The sequence below is a fragment of the Bubalus bubalis genome, chromosome 5 (assembly GCF_019923935.1).
Source record: "Bubalus bubalis isolate 160015118507 breed Murrah chromosome 5, NDDB_SH_1, whole genome shotgun sequence".
In the NCBI taxonomy this organism is placed as follows: Eukaryota; Metazoa; Chordata; class Mammalia; order Artiodactyla; family Bovidae; genus Bubalus; species Bubalus bubalis.
In genome coordinates, this window is record NC_059161.1 from 45,185,277 (window position 1) to 45,204,413 (window position 19,137).

General features: G+C 45.7%; 1 pseudogene; it reads left to right on the plus strand.

Annotated features, from left to right (window-relative positions):
* The first annotated feature begins 14,637 nt into the window (after positions 1-14,637).
* Positions 14,638-15,462, plus strand: LOC102415093 (annotated as a pseudogene).
* The last annotated feature ends 3,675 nt before the right edge of the window (positions 15,463-19,137 follow it).

Genomic DNA, 19,137 nt, shown 5'->3' on the forward strand with positions numbered 1-19,137 from the left:
TATTCGGGAGCCAGTTGACCGAGAAGAAGGCAAACTAGCGCCTCAAAATAACCATCTTGTCAGGGCCTGGTTGCCAGGTTCTTTTATGGAAGAGAAATTGGGGGAGGCGGGAAACAAAGTAAAAAGACTATTCAGTCCTTGCAAATGTGCCATAGAAAGGCAAGCCTCAGGCAGGAGAATGTGTCAGTGGCTCTTCTTTACCTTCCTTCACAGGTGGGCGGCTCAGGTTATCTCCCTGAGGCAGGCCATTAAGTATGCTTACAAAAGTGGCAAGATGAAGGTTCAAGTCAGAGAAGCAGATCCAGCAGAAATTCAAAATTAACCCTTCCCCTCTCTGCCCCAGCAACTCCACTCTACACAATCGAAAATAACAATATTTACTGAGCACCTACTATTGTGCTAGGCCCTGGGCCTTAGGATACAGCAATACGGGATAAGATCCAAAGATCCTTCTTTGGATCAGGACTCCCATATTTGGTTATCCACCAGAATCCCATAGCTCTTTATTTCAATGGTGAAAGCAATAATGGTGATGCCTAAAAGTTACGGAGAATTGAGAATGTATGAGGCACTATTCTAGGCATTTTACTTATGCTAACTCATCCAATCCTCATAATATCCCGATGAGATATTTTTCATATTTAACAAATGAGAAAACTGTGTCCAAGAGAGATTGCCCAGCAAGGCTGCACATCTATTAAGTGGCGGAGCAGAGATACACACAGGCGGCCTGGCCCTGCAGTCCCCGCTCTGAACTATTACACTATGCTAAGAACCAGCAGAAGAAGTAGAAGGGAAACAAGATTCTATTCAATAGGTAGGTGTTAATTTAACACTGTGGCTTTCCTGGTGGCTCAGTTGGTAAAGAATCTGCCTGAAATGCAGGAGTTGTTGTTGTTGTTCAGTCCTAAGTCGAGTCTGATTTTTTGTGACCCCATGAACTGCAGCACACCAGGCTTTCCTGTCTTTCACTATCTCCCTGAGTTTGCTCAAACTCTTGTCTGTTGAGTCAGTGATGCCATCCAACCATCTCATCCTCTGTCGCCTCTTTATCCTCTTGCCTTCAATCTTTCCAAGCATCAGGGTCTTTTCCAATGAGTCAGCTCTTCACATCAGGTGGCCAAAGTACTGGAACTTCAGCTTCAGCATCAGTCCTTCCAATGAATATTCAGGGTGGATTTCCTTTAGGATTGAATGTTTTGATCTCCTTGCTGTCCAAGGGACTCTCAAAAGCCTGCTCCAGCACCAGAGTTTGAAAGCATCAGCTCTTTGGCACCTAGCCTTCTTTATGGTCCTTCATTATGGTCTATACATGACAACTGACAGGAGACTTCCTGCCAGTGCAGGAGATGTGGGTTTGGTCCCTGTCCCTCACCCTCTCTGTAGACACTCCCTTCACCCTGCCCTTCCTCTCTGACCCCCATCCACACTGCAACCTGGATGCCAATAGTCAGCTAAGGCCTCCCTGGTCTCATGACACTTTGACTTTGTGTCTCCAGTCCAACCTGGCACTCCCTCTGTGATGATTTCCAACTGTGCCTGACTTGGATAATAGGTCAGTCCCTTCCCAAACTAACCTCTATTACCTCCCATCTGGGAATGGGTTAAGACGCCAGTTTAGACTCCATAGCAATCTGCAAGGTCTGCATGCTTGATCCACTTATGTCTCTTTGATTCATCTTTATTCATTGATTCCTTCAACAAGTAATGTGCATGACTATGTGCCAGGCCACATACGAAATGGTTTAATTTATATGCATTATTCCTTTAAATCTTCCCAAGACCACCATTAAGTTTTTATTATCTCCATTTTTGAAGGGAATGGCAATGCACTCCAGTATTCTTGCCTAGAGAATCCCATGGATAGAAGAGTCTGGCAGGCTACAGTCCATGGGGTCGCAAAGAGTCAGACATGACTGAGTGACTGAGCACACACGCATGCACGCACCGCCACTTCATATGTCAGGACACTGAACTCTTGGTACTTTAATCAGATTCTTTGGGAACCAGTTGCTAGTCTGTGAGCTCCTAGAAGCCAGGTTTACCTTACTTTTCTGCCCCAGGCCTCCAGCAGACAGCCAGCAAACAGTTGTTGAATTGCACTGGATTAAGCCAGCTCGGAGAAGGAAATGGCACCCCACTCCAGTACTCTTGCTTGGAAAGTCCCATGGATGGAGGAGCCTGGTGGGCTGCAGTCCATGGGATCGCGAAGAGTCGGACACAACTGAGAGACTTCATTTTCACTTTTTACTCTCATGCATTGGAGAAGGAAATGGCAACCCACTCCAGTGTTCTTGCCTGGAGAATCCCAGGGATGGGGAACCTGGCGGGCTGCCGTCTATGGGGTCGCACAGAGTCGGACACGACTGAAGCGATTTAGCAGCAGCAGCAGCAACAAGCCAGCTGGGCATTCCTTGCAGCCTGCCTCCTAGTAATACTCACTGTAGCTCTTGCTGTTCTGAGAGCCCTCTCCCATTCATATTCACATAACAGACACTGACATGAATGGCACCTGCTTTACCAATGGCCACCGCACACTACCAGGGATTTGCAAGCTGGGGATGGTTAGAAAGCTCACTATGCCCACATCTCCCACAGAATGGAACCAAAAGCAATTATCCAGCGTTAAGGGGTGAGTGCACAAGCAGTGAGAGCCCCTGCCAGCCAGGTCTGGGTGAGCTCTTTCGGCCTGGGTACCTGGAAAAATCACGCCCACGATATCTGCTCCTTCTCGCTGCCCTGGAGGCCTTGATGGCTGTCAGCTCTCTGTCCTGACAGAGCCTGATGATAATGAACCAGTAATACCTCTCTGGAGGCCTTGCTAAGTCATCAGACCCCAGGATGATACCATCTGCCATGGGGAAGAACGCCCAGAGATGCTGATCCCAAGACAACAGCCTTACAAAGGGATTTTAGCCTGGGACTTATGCCAGACACAGAGGCACTTAAAGTCAGGCCTGACCTGACACTGCAGGGTTTAAAATTCAGAGCCAATAGACCAAGTGCCCCCAAGGAGAAAAGCAAACGATTTTCCGAAGACAGTGGGACCTGCTGTTTCCTCTGAGGAACCCATTAATGAAATGATCATAAAAATAAAGTATCATTAAAAGAACACATTTAGAACAATTGTTCCCTGCAGCAGGTTGTAATCCCTATAACTCTCAGGGAATAGCTTTGAGCTCTGCAGAGCCGCCCCCACGCAAGACGCAATCTGTCTGCCGCAGAGAGTGAGTCAGCCTGCAGCAGGGGGGAGGGAGGCAAGGACAGCCTCCACCCTCCCCACCGTAACTCGGCAACTCTTCTGAGTTTCCTTGCAAAGTGGGTTTTTAACCCTAAGTAACAGGTCACTTCTCTCTGTTTGAAAAGGGAGAGTATTTCAGAGGTTTCCAAATGATGAGGACAGTGGCCTGCCTCAGAAGCAATTGTACCCTTCCCCTAGCAGGAATGATGTCCACTCAAGTCCTCCATGGTCTGGGTTTCCAAATGCAAAACTCTAGATACATCCTTGAGCCCTCATATCTGTCTATCCCTGGCGTCTTCAATACCCCTAGCTATAAACTGGACTGAGCCAGACTTACACACACTGCAGGCATTCATCCATCCATTCACTGATGCTTATCGAGTAGGATGTCATGCTTAGTATTGTGCCAGGTGTAAGGGAATTGGGGCTGTGCAGGTTGACAAATGGCAGCCTCTTGGGTCAGGCCCATTCGGCCATTTTTCTCTATTGCCCTTTCCCTGGTGGCTCAGACAGTAGTGTTCCTGCAATGCAGGAGACCTGGGTTTGATCCCTGGGTCGGGAAGATCCTCTGGAGAAGGGAATGGCAACCCACTCCAGTAATCTTGTCTGGGAAATCCCATGGACAGAGGAGCCTGGCTGGCTTCAGTCCATGGGGTTGCAAAGAAGTCAGACATGACTGGGCAATTAAAGCTTCCACTTTCACTTCCCCTTCACACAGCAGGAAAGAGGGATGCCTTCCAGGTGAATAGACAAAGCTGGACAATGGCATGTCAACCGAGATTGGAAGAGCTCCTGTCTGCTCCCAGCTCACTATCTGCTTGAGTTACTCTCCCTAGAGGCTCTGACCCAGAAGCGGAGCAGCCCATGAGGGGCCAGGCCAGGAACAGAGATGAGGATGCATCACACAGCCTTTTGTGGACAGAGTGCACAGCTGAGCTGGGCAGAGGCGGTCCAGTTTCCGCCTGGCTCTCACAGCGGACAGAAGGGCTGACTTCACCTACAACGGCTGACCTCCCACACTTCCCCTCGCTGTGGCTGTGGGATCTTCTAGGTCCTGGTCATATTGGGACTGTGCTCTGAGTCCCTCCCCCTGGGAATCCCCGGAGGAGTCCTCCGCACCTCCTGGGTTCATGGACTATTGATAGAGCCTACCCCTCTCCATGTCACTCCCTCCTACTTTTTGCCCACCTGATCCCTTCCCTAGCTTTCCACCAAGCCCTCAGGAGGCAGTCGGCTCGGTGATCTAACTCTATCATTGTCCCTCCTCTCCTAAGTCATGTCTGTTGCTCTCTCCTTAACACCCCAAAGATGTGTCTGTTTCTTACCTAAAATGGTGATTGTCAGGACACTGTCAAGAGATGCTCCGTGTCCACACTGTGGAGGGAGCAACTGCGACCTCCGGGCTCAGGGACAGCACTTCTGGGTGGTCACAGACACACCCACCTTTCTCCAAGCAGCTCTTCAGGCCCCATTCCTCACTGGCAGGTCTTCTCTCACTGCAGACATGGGCCTACTCAAAATTCTGTCTGGTCATGATACTTCTCTGCTTAAAAACCCGTAAACGAGGCCACAGAGCACAATGGTTAAGATCATGGTCCCTGAAGCCGGACTGCCTGGTTTAAAACCCTGACTCTCTCATTACTACCCAGGGGGACCCTGAGAAAGTGACTTCACTTCTCTTGGCATTGGTTTCCTCATCTGTAAAATGGGTTTTGTAGTAGTTATCTGTCTCACTAAGAATAGCATGAGGACTTTCCTGGTGGTCCAGTGGTTAAGAATCCACCTGCCAATGCAGCGAACACTGGTTTGATCCCTGGTGCAGGACAATCCCACATGCCGTGGAGCAGCTAAGCCCATGTACCACAACTACTGAAGCCCCTGGGCCCTAGAACCTGGGCTCTGCAACAAGAGACACCACTGCAGTGAGAAGCCTGCCCACCAAAGTAGAGTAGCCCCCACTCACTGCAACCAGAGAAAACCCTTGGATAGCAGCAAAGACCCGGTGCAGCCAAAAATAAATACATTAATAGATGAATAAAAAAAAAATTTAAAGAACTGCTTGAAGGAATGACTGAGGTTAATATTGAGCTTAGAACAACATCTGCCACAAAATCTTCTCTAAGTTTTTATTAAATAAGAGGAATGGCTCCCCACTACCTATCATTTAAAACCCAAGTTCCATACATGTCTCAAAGAGTCTTCACTATCTGCTCCACTGACCTTTCCCATCTCACAGCCCCACACAAGCAGGCAGAGCTTCAGACACTGAGCCTTGTGAAGACCCTGAATATCCCTTGGCCTGATCCCATCTCTGTCTCTATCTCCCTCCTAACCTCACCTGTTTTGGGGCTTTTCTTCTGCCTGGAAAGTTTGTCCCCACTAAATCTTGGCCTAAGCGCCCATGACTCTGCTCATCCCCTGCCCACACTGGGTTTGATGGCTTCTTCCTGTGTCCATATGGCTCCTGTTTTTCACCTCGTGGCACTTCCTAGGCTGCATTCTAATTGCTTATTTCTTGTTAGCCTAAACACTAACCAGTCATCTCAGCCTGTTGCATGATACTTATTACCTAATTGGTGCTCAGTGAATATCTGATGAAAGAACAGATGTCTGAGTTGTATGCTACATCAATCCTCAGCCATATTCTCAAGCCCCCAGTTATTCCAGATACACCCCCTGCTTGGACACAGCTCTCAGTGCCAAGAGGAGGGTTCTTTTCTTCCGAGGATATCCTAACTCCAGAAGGATGAGCAGGGTGGTTGCACGTGGAGGGGGGCGGGCGGGGGAGCAGAGCCACAGGGAAGGGGTACAAGCTGAGCCTGGTTGACTAAGAGGTGGCAACAACAAACGACTTGAATCTCATCTCAGAATGGCAGTTTTCCAAAGAGCACAGAACCCTGAAATGCCAAGGGAGGGAATCCTGGCCCACTGATGGGATCAGAGACCTGGCCATCCCACTGACCTGTGGGACAGATTTCCTGCCTCTCTGGGCCTCCGTTTCTTCGTCTGTAAGTTGAGTGTGTGTGCTTAGTTCTCAGCCCTGTCTGACTTTTTGCGGGCCCATGGCCTATAGCCTGCCAGGCTCCTTTGTCCATGGAATTCTCCAGGTAAGAATAATGGAGTGGGTAGCCATTCCCTTCTCCAGGGGATATTCCTAACCCAGGGATTGAACCTAGGTTTCCTGCATTGCAGGTGAATTCTTTCCCATCTAAATCACCAGTGAAGTCTAGCATTTAGTGAACACTGGATGAATAAGTAATTTGCTGACTTAATCATACATCTTCTAAGCGTTCATGAGTGCTCAGACAAGGGTGTTATATGCCAGTGATAATATTTCGGGTGTTATGGTCTATCAACCACAAAGGTAGCTTTCAAAAGCCAGGATGTCAGAATTTGCTGATAGACTCACAAGTAACTACCTAGTCCCCTTCCTTGTGCACCTGAGGGCCTTTCCACTGAGAAATCTACATGTTCTTAATTCTCTTCTCTCTACTGACTCGTACCTCATACCTTCACAAAGCCTTGGTCTCATCACTGATGTTAAAAAAATATCACATCTGAAAGGAAATGCAAGAGAGAAGAGTCTATCAAAGTGGCCCACCTCTCTTTGGACCTTCTGCCCAGTGTAAGTCCAGTCTGGCCTTGTGGACCCAGCCTACTTTTCATGACTAGCTTTTATCTAAACGGACTCCCCTGACTGCCTATTCTGAAGTATGCAGTGTTCCTGCTCCTCTCATGACTTCCAGGAATAGAAGACTTGAGCACTCACCTCCTCCTTTGCCTTCTTCTCCTACATAAGCTTTCCATCATGTGTAATCATCACCATCATAACCACACTGGCCACAGTCAACAAAGCCCTTATGGCATTTCACCTGCATCTTCCCTCAGTTGTCAGTGGAGAACCAAGATTCCCAGTGGCCCTGTACCCCAGTCTCCGCACAGCGACATCCATTCCCAGACCACCACCGGACTTTGGTGGACAGAGTGGCTCACTGATGGGGTAAAGTGTCCCAGACAGATGAAGAGTGGCAGGGGTCAGGAAGGGCGACAGGAGGATGGGCAGAGAGCTAAAAGCCGAAGTTCAATGCCAATGGCTGGCGGAGAGAACAGGACCCATTCAGAAACCTGTATCTACCTCTTTAGGTATCATTTCCAACTTGGGGCTTTCTTGGTGTCATACTAAGGTCAAGTCTTAGAATAAATGTTGAAAGCAGCACTTCCTTTACCTCCAGACACCAGATGGTGCCAGATACAGATTCCTTTTGGCCACAAGTCACACTAATGACTTAGAGAAACACCCAAACAACACTCTGGCAGGTAGTCAACCCCCACCTACGAAGGAATAGTGCCCCATTTGCATTTAACTCAGTTTTTGCAAACTGAAAAGCCATTTCCCCATAGAATTATTTTCTTATAAAAGATGGCTAGGTTCCAAAACCACCTATAAAACATTTCTATCCCACTACGTAGCTGAAATGGTACACATTAGCAAAAAGAAAAGCCACTGGGGGGGGGGGGTAGGCGTGAGTGTGTGTGATATAAGAAATTAGTACCCAAAAGTGATTCTAAATAATGAGTAAAATTAGATGGAGAGTTCCTTAAGGGCATGGAATATTCTTATTGAATTATTTTTCTGCCTTCCTGGTCTCAGCTCACAGCCCACCACTGAACATTTTTACTCATTGAATTCCTGTGCTTGAAAATAAAATCCATTTGTGTGAATTTTCCAAACTGACTTCCAGGACTTTATATCCTGCTCATCCCAATTGTCTAATATCATTTCAGTTCTTGAACTTTCCTTTCCCTTATACAGATACATTGGTGGCAATATTCAAGAGTTTATTATTAATAAGATTCCTCTTTTTTTTTGGTCCACAAATCAACTAAGCAAATTAAAAGGAAAAGGAGGAGACAAAAAAAGAAGTTAGGGAATGTGGGAGATTTTCCTAAGGTATCTGGGCAAGATGAGGAATGGTCTTAAGCTAGAAGAAGAAAGACAACAAAAGAAAGGACGAAGCAGGAGAAGAAGGAAGAAGAGAGGAGAGAAGAGAAAAATTCAGACAAGACAGGGAAAGGGAGCAGACACCATATGGCATGTTCTTCCCAGGATGGGAAAGAAAGGCAGTGACCAAGAAGAGATGTGAGAGGGGACACTCCCAGTCTCCAACTCTCAAGTTGCACCTTCTTCAGGGCAGACTATCCATGCCTGCGGGACTTGAATGCACCTATATGGCTGGGCCAGGGACCAGGGTTACTATTTAGAAGTTTCTTTACAAGTACATATATTTGCTTAATCAAGTGAGTTAGAGAAGACGAAGCTCCAGGTGACAGATCTTCTGTTGACATTTTTCAAAGGTAAAGACGGAAGATCTCTTCACCTTTGGTTTTCTTCCTACATCATGGGAGACTCAGAGGTCAACAAAGGCTTACAAATCCCAGCTTCATGTTTCTTAACTCAACAACCTTGGCAAAGTTACTTTATCTTTATCAGCATCAGTTTCCCCACTTATCAAATGGAAAAAGTATAACTTCTTCAAGGATATGAGAATTTACAGCAGTCAGTCAGTTAGTTCAGTCACTCAGTTATGTCCGACTCTTTGCACCCCCATGGACTGCAGTATGCCAGGCTTCCCTGTCCATCACCAACTCCCGGAGCTTACTCAGACTCATTGCCAATCAAGTCGGTAATCCCATCCAACCATCTCATCCTCTGTAGTCCCCTTCTCCTCCTGCCTTCAATCTTTCTCAGCATCAAGGTCTTTTCCAATGAGTCAGTTCTTCACATCAGATGGCCAAAGCATTGGAGTTTCAGCTTCAGCATCAGTCCTTCGAATGAACATTTAGAAATGATTTCCTTTACGATTGGCTGGTTGGATCTCCTTGCAGTCCGAGGAACTCTCAAGAGTCTTCTCCAGCACCACAGTTCAAAAGCATCAATTCTTTGGCACTCAGCTTTCTTTACAGTCCAACCCTCACATCCATACATGACCACTGGAAAAACTGTAGCTTTGACTAGATGGACCTCTGTTGGCAAAGTAATGTCTCTGCTTCTTAATATGCTGTCTAGGTTGGTCATAGCTTTTCTTACAAGGAGTGTCTTTTAATTGCATGGGTGCAGTCATCATCTGCAGTGATTTTGGAGCCCCCAAAATTAAAGCCATAGTGCATGTAAATGGCCAGATTCAGTGCTTGACATCTGGAGCAGTCTCAGACATGGTAGTGATCATTTTTCTGAATATGACAGGACTACTGTTAGTGTTTGTTGTTGTTTAGTCGCTAAGTCGTGTCTGACTCTTTTGTGACCTCATGGACTGTAGCCCACCAGGCTTCCCTGTCCATAGAATTTCCCAGGCTCAAATACTGGAGTTGGTTGCCATTTCTTTTTCCAGGGGAATCTCCCTGACCCAAGGATCAAACCCACTTCTCCTGCTCTGCAGGCAGATTCTTTACCACTGAGCACCAGGGAAGCACTGTTGGTGTCACGAGACCATTAAGGTTACAGTCACCAAGTCACCTCATGTGAGGCATCAACTGTGGCCCATGAAGAGACACAGCACATCACCAAGTGGGATGACTGGCAGATGAATAAAAGCAAAGGAGAGGCTGCTGGCTGGGGATTGAGCACAAATTCTCTTCATGACCCAGGTCTGCAGAACAAGACTGTTCTCCCAGCGCCAGAGCTCACTGGGAAGACGTACATTCAACAGGTTGGGACAGGGGATGTTGGCCATACTCCCCAGCAACCAAACTACTTCCTACTTGGGGGTATTTCCTCTTTTGTGGGTCTTCGTAGGAGAACATCCACCCCATTCACACTGCAGAAGCCAGTGAAGACATATCACTCAGAATTAGGATTAAAGTATTTTGTGCTCCCTGCCTCCTGACCCACCAGGACCACGCCGGTCCCCTCCTGTTTGCCAAGTCTGCTTCTCCAGCTTCCCAGTGAGCTGTAAGCCCCAGGGTCTGTTTGTGGTATTTACACACAAAGGAACCCTTGTTGCTGTTGTTTAGTTGCTCAGTCATGTCAGACTCTCTGTGACACCATGGACTGTAGCCCTCCAAGCTTTTCTGTCTATGGGATTTCCCAAGCAAGAATACTGGAGTGGGTTGCCATTTCCTACTCCAGAGCATCTTCCCAACCCAAGGGATCAAACCCACATCTCCTGCATCTCCTACTTGGCAGGCAGATTCTTTACCACTGGGCCACCTGGAAAGCCCACAAAGGAGCCAAATCTGGCATGAAGTCAGTGATGATCTTTGTCTCATCATCAGATCACTTTCTCACTCAGAAACTACAGATCCTCCATCCTACTCTAAGCAGAGATGTTTTGTACCCCACCCAAATCAAGGACCACCAACCCCTTCCTCATTATTTCAGGTGTCTGGATCCATTACCTCCCAGACAGCCTTTCTGATCTTAACAAGCTTTGATTTGGGGCAAGTTCCTTCCCATTTACAACAAAATACCATCTGGCTGCTTGAAACTTCCACCCATTAAACTTACTGGCTCAATAAATTTTTAGAGAGCACCTACTTTGTCATAGGACTAAAACATAACAGAGTTCCTGCTTTTCTGGAGGTCTGCATTCCTCTGTGGTAATAATGAAAAACAAGAACAGAAAACAGATTTTGAGGACATAGGTGGGTATGCAGCTAAGCTCTTGGCAGGAAAACACTCATTTAATGCTTACAACTACCCTTTGAGGGGCTTCTCCAACGGTTCTAGAGGTAAAGAATCCACGCAATGCAGGAGATGCAGGAGATGTGGGTTTGATCCCTGGGTCAGAAGATCCCCTGGAGAAGGAAATGCCAACCCACTCGTCTTCTTGCCTGGAGAATCCCATGGCCAGAGGAGCCTGGCGGGCTAGAGTCCATGTGGTCACAAAGAGTCAGACACTACTGAGAAACCGAACACAAGTTCACCCTGTGAAGCAGGTACGCTCACGATCTCCCATTTATAGACGAGGAGATGGAAGCGATGAGGAGTTCAGAAAGGTCAACAAACATGCCTGAAGTCAAATGCTTAGAAAGAAATAAGACTGGGCTCTGAACCAGGAAGTCAGACTCTGTTGCCTTGCATCATTCACCAAGGCATGCTGCCTCTCAAAAGCTTCCCAGAAACAAGTAAATATCAGCATTCAGTTGCTTACATGTGCAGTGAAGAAAAACACATCAGGGAGAGGAGTATGGGAGAAAGGATGATGGGCTGATATTTTTTCCAGACACTCAGGGAAGCCTTGTTAGAGGAGCTGCTGGGAACCGAGTGGGTGAAGATGGGATTAGAGAGGTTTAGAGAACCAGTTCTGGTGTACAATGTCACCTAAAACTAGTCAGTCCCACTTCTATATAAAATCTATTGCAAGATTTAAGAATAACTCTCAAGTCCCCCTTTATATTTCACACTTTTTAAAAATACTCCTATTTTTTGTAGGGTTTGTGCGTGTGTGTGTGTGGGGGGGTGTTGTTTGCTTTTTCTTTGTTCTCAAGCCTTCTAACCCTCCTGGGGGCCTGTTCTGACTGCATTGCTGCCTCTGAGTCCCTCAGATGGAAATTCTAGCGGCCTCCAGGCCGGGGAATGCTGGACCAGCGTCCGCAGGCAAATGTTTTCAAGCTTATCTAGAGCCTGCCTGTCTCTGAATCCCCATCACTTCTTTAGCTGCTGCATCTCATTACTCCCAGATCTTTTCCCAGGAACCGTTCCCGTTCTGTAGTTGAACAATTACTTTTTTACAATCTTTGAAGTTTTTCACTTCATCATGTTAGTTTCAGTTTCAGTTTTTAATTCCAGGCGGCTAAAATTATTTTCAAATCTCTGTCCTGCCATCACTGTTACTAGGTTCCTCTGAGCTTTGTCCCATCTGCTGGATTGTATAATGTTTCTTTCCTCAGTCGAGTCATGTTCTTGAACAGGAAAAAGCCAAGGTCAAGGACAGAGCCCTGTGCCTCACACAGAGACCATCCCATGGGCTGGAAGCGGTTACTATTTGCTGCAGCAGGTCTGGGTACATCTGAGAACAATAACATTCAGTCAAATGGTATACAGTCTTCTCCAGCACAGCACATACTTCCTTAAGAGCTAGCACAAAGGCAATACACTCCATCCACCATTTTCCCTGAGCCTGCAAATTAATTTCCCTGTTTTAGAAAGTAGAATGATGTTCATTTATTGTATTTTCTTCCTGTAGGAATTGATCACTGCATCCACTTCAAAATATAGGCATACCTCACAGATGTGGGGGGTTTGGTTCCGACTACCACAAAAAAGTGAATATTGCAATAAAGCCAGTCACACAAATTTTTTTTGGTTTCCCATTATGTTCACATTACACTGAAGTCTATTAAGTGTGCAAGAGCACTATGTCTTAAAAAACAATGTACATACCTTATCTACTGAGTAGCACAGGGAGCTACACTCAGTATCTTATGATAACTTATAATGGTAAAGAATTTGAAAAATAATTGAATCCCTTTGCTGTACACTTGAAACTAACACATCAATGTAAATCAACTATAAAAGTGAATGTGTCAGTCGCTCAGTCATGTCCGACTCTTTGGACAGGTCTGGGTACATCTGACAACAATAACATTCAGTCAAATGGACAGTGACCCCATGGACAGTAGCCTACCAAGCTCCTCTGTCCATGGAACTCTCCAGATAAGAATACTGGAGTGGGTTGCCATTCTTTTATCCAGGGGATCTTTCTTACCCAGGGATTGAACCTGGATCTTCCGCATTGCAGGCAGATTCTTTACCATCTGAGCCACCAGGGAAGCCCAAATAACCATATTTCAATTTAAAAATAAATAAAATTTTAAAAAGAACTAAAAAAGCAATGTACATACCTTAATTTTAAAATGGTATTGCTAAAACACATGTTAACCATCATTTCATAACATGGAGCTGGCAATCTTCAATTTGTAAAAACTGCAGTATTTGCAGAGTACAATAAAGTCAAGCACAATAAATGAGGGATGCCTATGTTCAGAATCTCTTTAAGAAATTTTTTTTTAAATATGGTCTTTAGCAATAGCCTGCTTATCTGCCTGTAGCTCTCTGCTATTTCTCACTTTTACCTGCAATAGTCTGAAGTCATAGCTCCATATCTCTTCAGCAGAGCTCCCCACTGCCTTGCCTGGCTTGAGAGAAACCTGACTCTTTTTTAAATTTCCAATCTCCCTCTGCAGAAAAGGAAATGTGCACCAGACCCTTTCTGAAACACACTGGGGAATAAATATGCATGAGTAAATGCAAGAAGAGAACCACAAGAGAAGATTCATTTTTAAAAATCTTGAATCAGCTGCTCTACAGAGTGAGGATTTCTGGATCCAAGCAAGATTTCAAAAGTCTTTTCTATTAAGCTCAGCAATTTTTAGAAGCCAGCCGTGTCTATCATGCTTTTTTCTAGGTATTGAATATGATATTCTTTCCTCTTCTTTCAACGATCTTCCTGCAGGCAGCCGCCTGAGTGGGAGGACCAGTGCGGGGGAGCTGGGGGGAAGCTCTCACAGCAGGTGCCAGACATGGCCTCTCCCTGAGTTGGGGCTGGTCTGTTTTGAGTCACTTGGCAACTTCATGTCACCACCTCCATACCCACCATCAGCTCACCCCTGCCTTCATGTGGTCTGTCTTCAAGGAACTTGTTGGAGGTGTTAAAGCAAAGGGATGATGTGAATCTGAGTCAATAGCTGAACGTTTCCCCTCAGCTGAAAACACTTCAATGAAAGAAAAATAAAAAGATAGCATAGTTATCTGATTAAAACCTCATTGCCATCATGTAAGCATGACCTGAAAACGGACAACTTCAGGGCAGTAAACGCTGCTTTCTCCTGATTATTTTAGGGTTTTGTGGGAAATGATGCTTTTAGAAAAACCATTAAAAAATGATAACACTTAATGCTAGTGAGCACAGGGCAAAATTAATGTACTCATGTACTGCTTGTCACGATATAATAGTACGATCACTTTGGATTGTTAATGCAAAGCATTTGTCAGAAAAAATTCACAGCTTTTGGCCTGGTCATCCCACTCCAAGGAAGCTACCCTAAAGTAACAAAGAGAAGAAAAAATATATAGGCACAAAACTGTTCATTACAGCATAAAAAGGTCAACCTTGTACAGTCCCAAGTATATACCATACACTGAAAATATTTGTTGAAAAGCTAAATACATACAGCAGTCTGATAATGATTTAACAAATTTACACAAATAAGATGGAATATTACACAGAAATTAAAATTATAATAGAAAGTCTATAAAATATGAGGGAGACTTCATAGTATAAAATTAATATACATTTCAAGATAATATTCAAATTGATTGCAATTAAACCGATATGTGTATGCATGAGGAAAAATAATATGGAAAAATAGAAATAGTTGAGCAAAGTGAGAAGATGGGGAAGAAGGCAGGCCTCTTTTCATGCCTAGTACAGCCATGGCTCATGGTCCCAAGAAGCACCCGAAGCACGTAGCAGCTCCAAAACACTGGATGCTGGATAAACTGCCTGGTGTGTTTGCCCCTTGTCCATCTACCAGTCCCCACAAGCTGAGGGAATGTCTACCCCTAATCATTCTCCTAAGGAGCAGGTTTAAGTATGCCCTAACAGGAGATGAAATGAAGATTTGCATGCAGCATTTCATTAACATCAATGGCAAACTCCACACCAATATAACCTACCCTACTGGTTTTATGGATGTCATCAGCATTGATAAGACTAGTGAGAATTTTCATTTGATCTGTGACACCAAGGATCATTTGCTGTTCATCATATTACACCTGAGGTGGCCAAGTATAAACTGTGCAAAGTAAAAAAGATCTTTGTGTGGACAATAGGAATCCTTCATCTGGTGACCCATGATGCTCGCACCATCCATTACCCCAATCCCCTCATCAAGGTGAATGACACCATTCAAATTGTCTTGGAGACTGGCAAGATTACTGATTTCATCAAATTTGACACTGGTAACCTGTGCGTGGTGACTGGAGGTGCTAACCTGGGAAGAATTGGTGTGATTGCCAACCGGGAGAGACATCAGGTTCTTTTGATGTGGTTCATATGAAAGATGCAAACAGCAACAGCTTTGCCACATGGCTCTCGAACATTTTCATTATTGGCAAAGGCAACAAATGGTGGATCTCTCTTCCCTGTAGAAAGGGTATTCGCCTTACCATTGCTGAGGAGAGAGACAGGAGACTGGTAGCCAAACAGAGCAGTGGATAAAATGATCTCTATGTGATATGATTGGAAAAGTCTTTGTACTTAAAGATAATACCAAGTGATTAATAAAAAAAATGAGAAGATTGAAAGCAATATTTATGATTTTACTAAACTTACTCTAATCCTGTGGTATTTTCTTTGCCACTTCAGAAGTGCTTCTTACAGAAAGAAACCTACACCACCCGTAAAGACAAGAGATGGCAAAGATCTTTGGGGTTAAATTTAAGCAATCATTTTAAAAGTCCTTTTGTATAACTCTTAGAGAGTTAACCAGCCTGTGCTGGGGAGCGGGGTTGGGGGGGGAGGGGGAGGGGTGCTGCCCTAGTGGGAAACATTGTAAGCATCACTTCAGTTCAGTCGCTCAGTCCTGTCCGACTCTTTGCGACCCCATGAATTGCAGCACTCCAGGCCTCCCTGTCCATCACCAATTCCCTTAGAACTGCCTAAAACAGATTCCTCCTCTATATACTCAGAGTTACTTGACTTCATCTCGCAATAAAAATGAAGGTGGAGGGGCTTCCCTGGTGGCTCAGTGGCAAAGAATCTGCGTGCCTATTTAGGAGCCTCGGGTTCAATCCCTGATCCAGAAAGATCCCACGTGCCTCAGAGCAACTAGGCCCATGCGCCACAGCTCTCAGCAGCGCTCTGAAGCCCATGCAGCTAGAGCGGTGCTCGGTAACAAGAGAAGCCACTGCTGGTCGCAACTACACAAAAGCCCGGACAGTAATGAAGACCCAGCACAGTCAAAAATAAATAATTTTTTTTAAATGAAGGTTAAATAGCTACTTTGCCCCTGGATCCTCATACTGTTTCTGAAAATACAGTCACCCTGTTTTCCTAATGTGGTCACCTTACCTTCCTGGGTTAGTTCTGCACATGTTTAACAGGACTCTTCTTCCCCTCCAGAAGGGCACAAAAAAGAGTGGCCCCTGTTTGACACATCACAAAGACAGAGCCGAGAGCCACATGCAGGGCAAGGGGACTGAGATCAGGCATCTCTTGGGTTTAAGAGGTTGGGAGCATCTACTGTGGCTCTCAGATGCCTTCTTCTCCCCAAAGCACATGCAAAAGCCATGATTTTAAACAAGCAATAAATAGCCAGGCTTAGTTGGTTTAGCAGTAAAGAATCCGCCTGCCAATACAGGAGATGTGGGTTTGATCCCTGGGTCAGGAAGATCCCCTACAGCAGGCAATGGCAACTCGCTCCAGTATTCTTGTCTGGAAAATCCCAAGGACAGAGGAGCCTGGTGGGCTACAGTCCATGGGGTCATGAAAGAGTCAGACATGACTGAACAACTAAACAACAACCAGGCTTAGTTAAACATGAAGGTGTCCAGAGGGAAAAATAGATACAAATCCTGGAGCCCAGGAGAGGAGTGTGGAAGGGAGAAGGAAATTCTTCCCAGCTCAGCCTCAGTGCTGCTGGGACGATGGGTACTGAAGTGATTGAATACATGTGAGCCTCACATAGAAGAGGAGCTACTACTCTCCTGCCCAAGCGCTAAGGAGCTCTAAATGAAGGAGAGCAGTCAATCTTCCGACAGATCTCATGGCCTGGCCACCATAAAATATCCTAGCAGTGCCTACTCTGATATTAGACAGGAGATTGGATCCACTTGCTTTCTGTTTTAAACCCACTACCTGCAAAGTACCAGGCACTTGACAAATATCTTTGCCTTCTAATCTCATAATAACTCTGCAGATTAAGTATTATTTTTCCCTACTCTATGGATGAGGAGGCAAAAGTTCAGCAAGCTTTAAAAATTATACCAAGATGCTCACCATAGCAACAGAGTTTCAAACTAGGTCTGCCCTGCTCCCAATATGGTGGTGCCTTTTGCACTCCCCCACACTGTTTCACAAGATCCAGCAAAAGAAGAATTGGGGGTAGAAAAAGAGTTTTGTCCTTAGGAGTGCCCAGGAGTTTGCTCAGAGTCCCCAGTCAAAAGCCTGCTGCACCGGTTTGTGCTCAATCTCCTCTCTTTCCAGTCTTCCCAGTCACCTTCACTGTATCCTTTGAGTTTGGAGAGCATTTGCATAGCTTTTAATAAATAAGATTCTCTTTTTTCTACAATAAGCACACTAAGTTTAATATTTAAGAAAAAATTAATAAAACCATGTCTAAACATCAGGAAATAAGGACTTCCCTGGTGGCGCAGTGGATAAAAATGCACTTGCCAATGCAGGGAACACAGGTTCAGTCCCTGGTCCAGGAAGATTCCACATGCCAGGGGGCAACTAAGCCCCATGTGCCACTACTACTGAAACCCACATGCCCAGCACCCATGCTCTGCAACAAGAGAAGCCACCACAATGAGAAGCCTTCACACCGCAATGAAGAGTAGTCCCCACTCCCTGGAACTAGAGAGAGCCCATGCAAAGCAACGAAGACCCAGTGCAGCCAAAATAAATAAATAAATATTTTTTAAAAAGATTAGAAAATCCAGAAACAGAGGAGACAATGAGGAAAAACATTATGGTGAATTAATCAACGTAGAGCTCAACTTTCAATTTGGTTTTTACCTATCTTAGCATAGCTCACAACATTTCCATCCATTATCATCATGACTGTCTGTTGTTCAGTGACTAAGTTGTGTCCAACTCTTCGTGACTCCATGGACTGCAGCTCACCAGGATTCCCTGTCCTTCACCATCTCCCAGAGCTTGCTCAAACTCACGTGCATTGAGTTGGTGATGTCATCCAACCATCTCGTCCTCTGTTGTCCCCTTCTCCTTCTGCCTTCAATCTTTCCTAGCATCAGGGTCTTTTCTAATGAGTAGGCTCTTCGTATCAGGTGGCCAAAATATTGGAGATTCAGTTTCAGCACCAGTCCTTCCAATGAATATTCAGGGTTGATTTCCTTTAGGTTGTTTATCCAGGACCTAATTGTGATAAACATGGAAGAGTTTAAGTCACCCTACCTAGGCTTGGACTTCAGTGACCAAGGAACTGTAATTAGATAGATGCCTTATTCATCCAACAGTCCACCCCTAAGAGATCTTTGGCTCCCCTGACCTGAGCTACAAGCACATGCGCAGTATACATTGCTTCAGAATGGTTCTTCTAGGTCAGTGAACAAGGCCTGGGCTGCAAAACCTGCCTATCCTCCAGGGTAGAAGGAACCCAGTCCCAGCAAGTTGTCCTGAAGCAGCAGCTGCAAAATGGTGATGGTCTGATCCCATTTGTAATGGACACGCAATGCGACCCAAGGCTCTTCAGCCACCCCGGGTCCAGGAGTCTGGAGGGAACACCCAGTCCATCCAGCTAGGTCCTGCCTGAGCAAGGAAGTCCAATTTCTTTAACTCTATGTTCAAGGGAGATATGCACCAATGGGTAAGTTACTTGGTATTAGGCAGACGCCTTGTTCTCCCAAAAACCCATACCTTTGACCTGACGTCTCTGAACCCCTGCCCTGTGCCACATCCCTGACCACAGTGAACTTTGCTGAACACGCATGTGCAGCACACACCCTTTCAGCAGGTCTTCTGCAGCCAGGGCTCTTCAGATCTGTTTGCCCGGCTCTAATCCTTCCGTTGCCTCCAAGATGGAGGGAAAAAAACACCTCTAAATCACTCTGAAGCAGCAGCTGGGAATGGACAACAGATAGTCTCCATTAGGATCTGCTGCCTTAAAGGGATCCAGGTCTCTCCAAAGACCCAACAGGGCTCCCAGTTTTC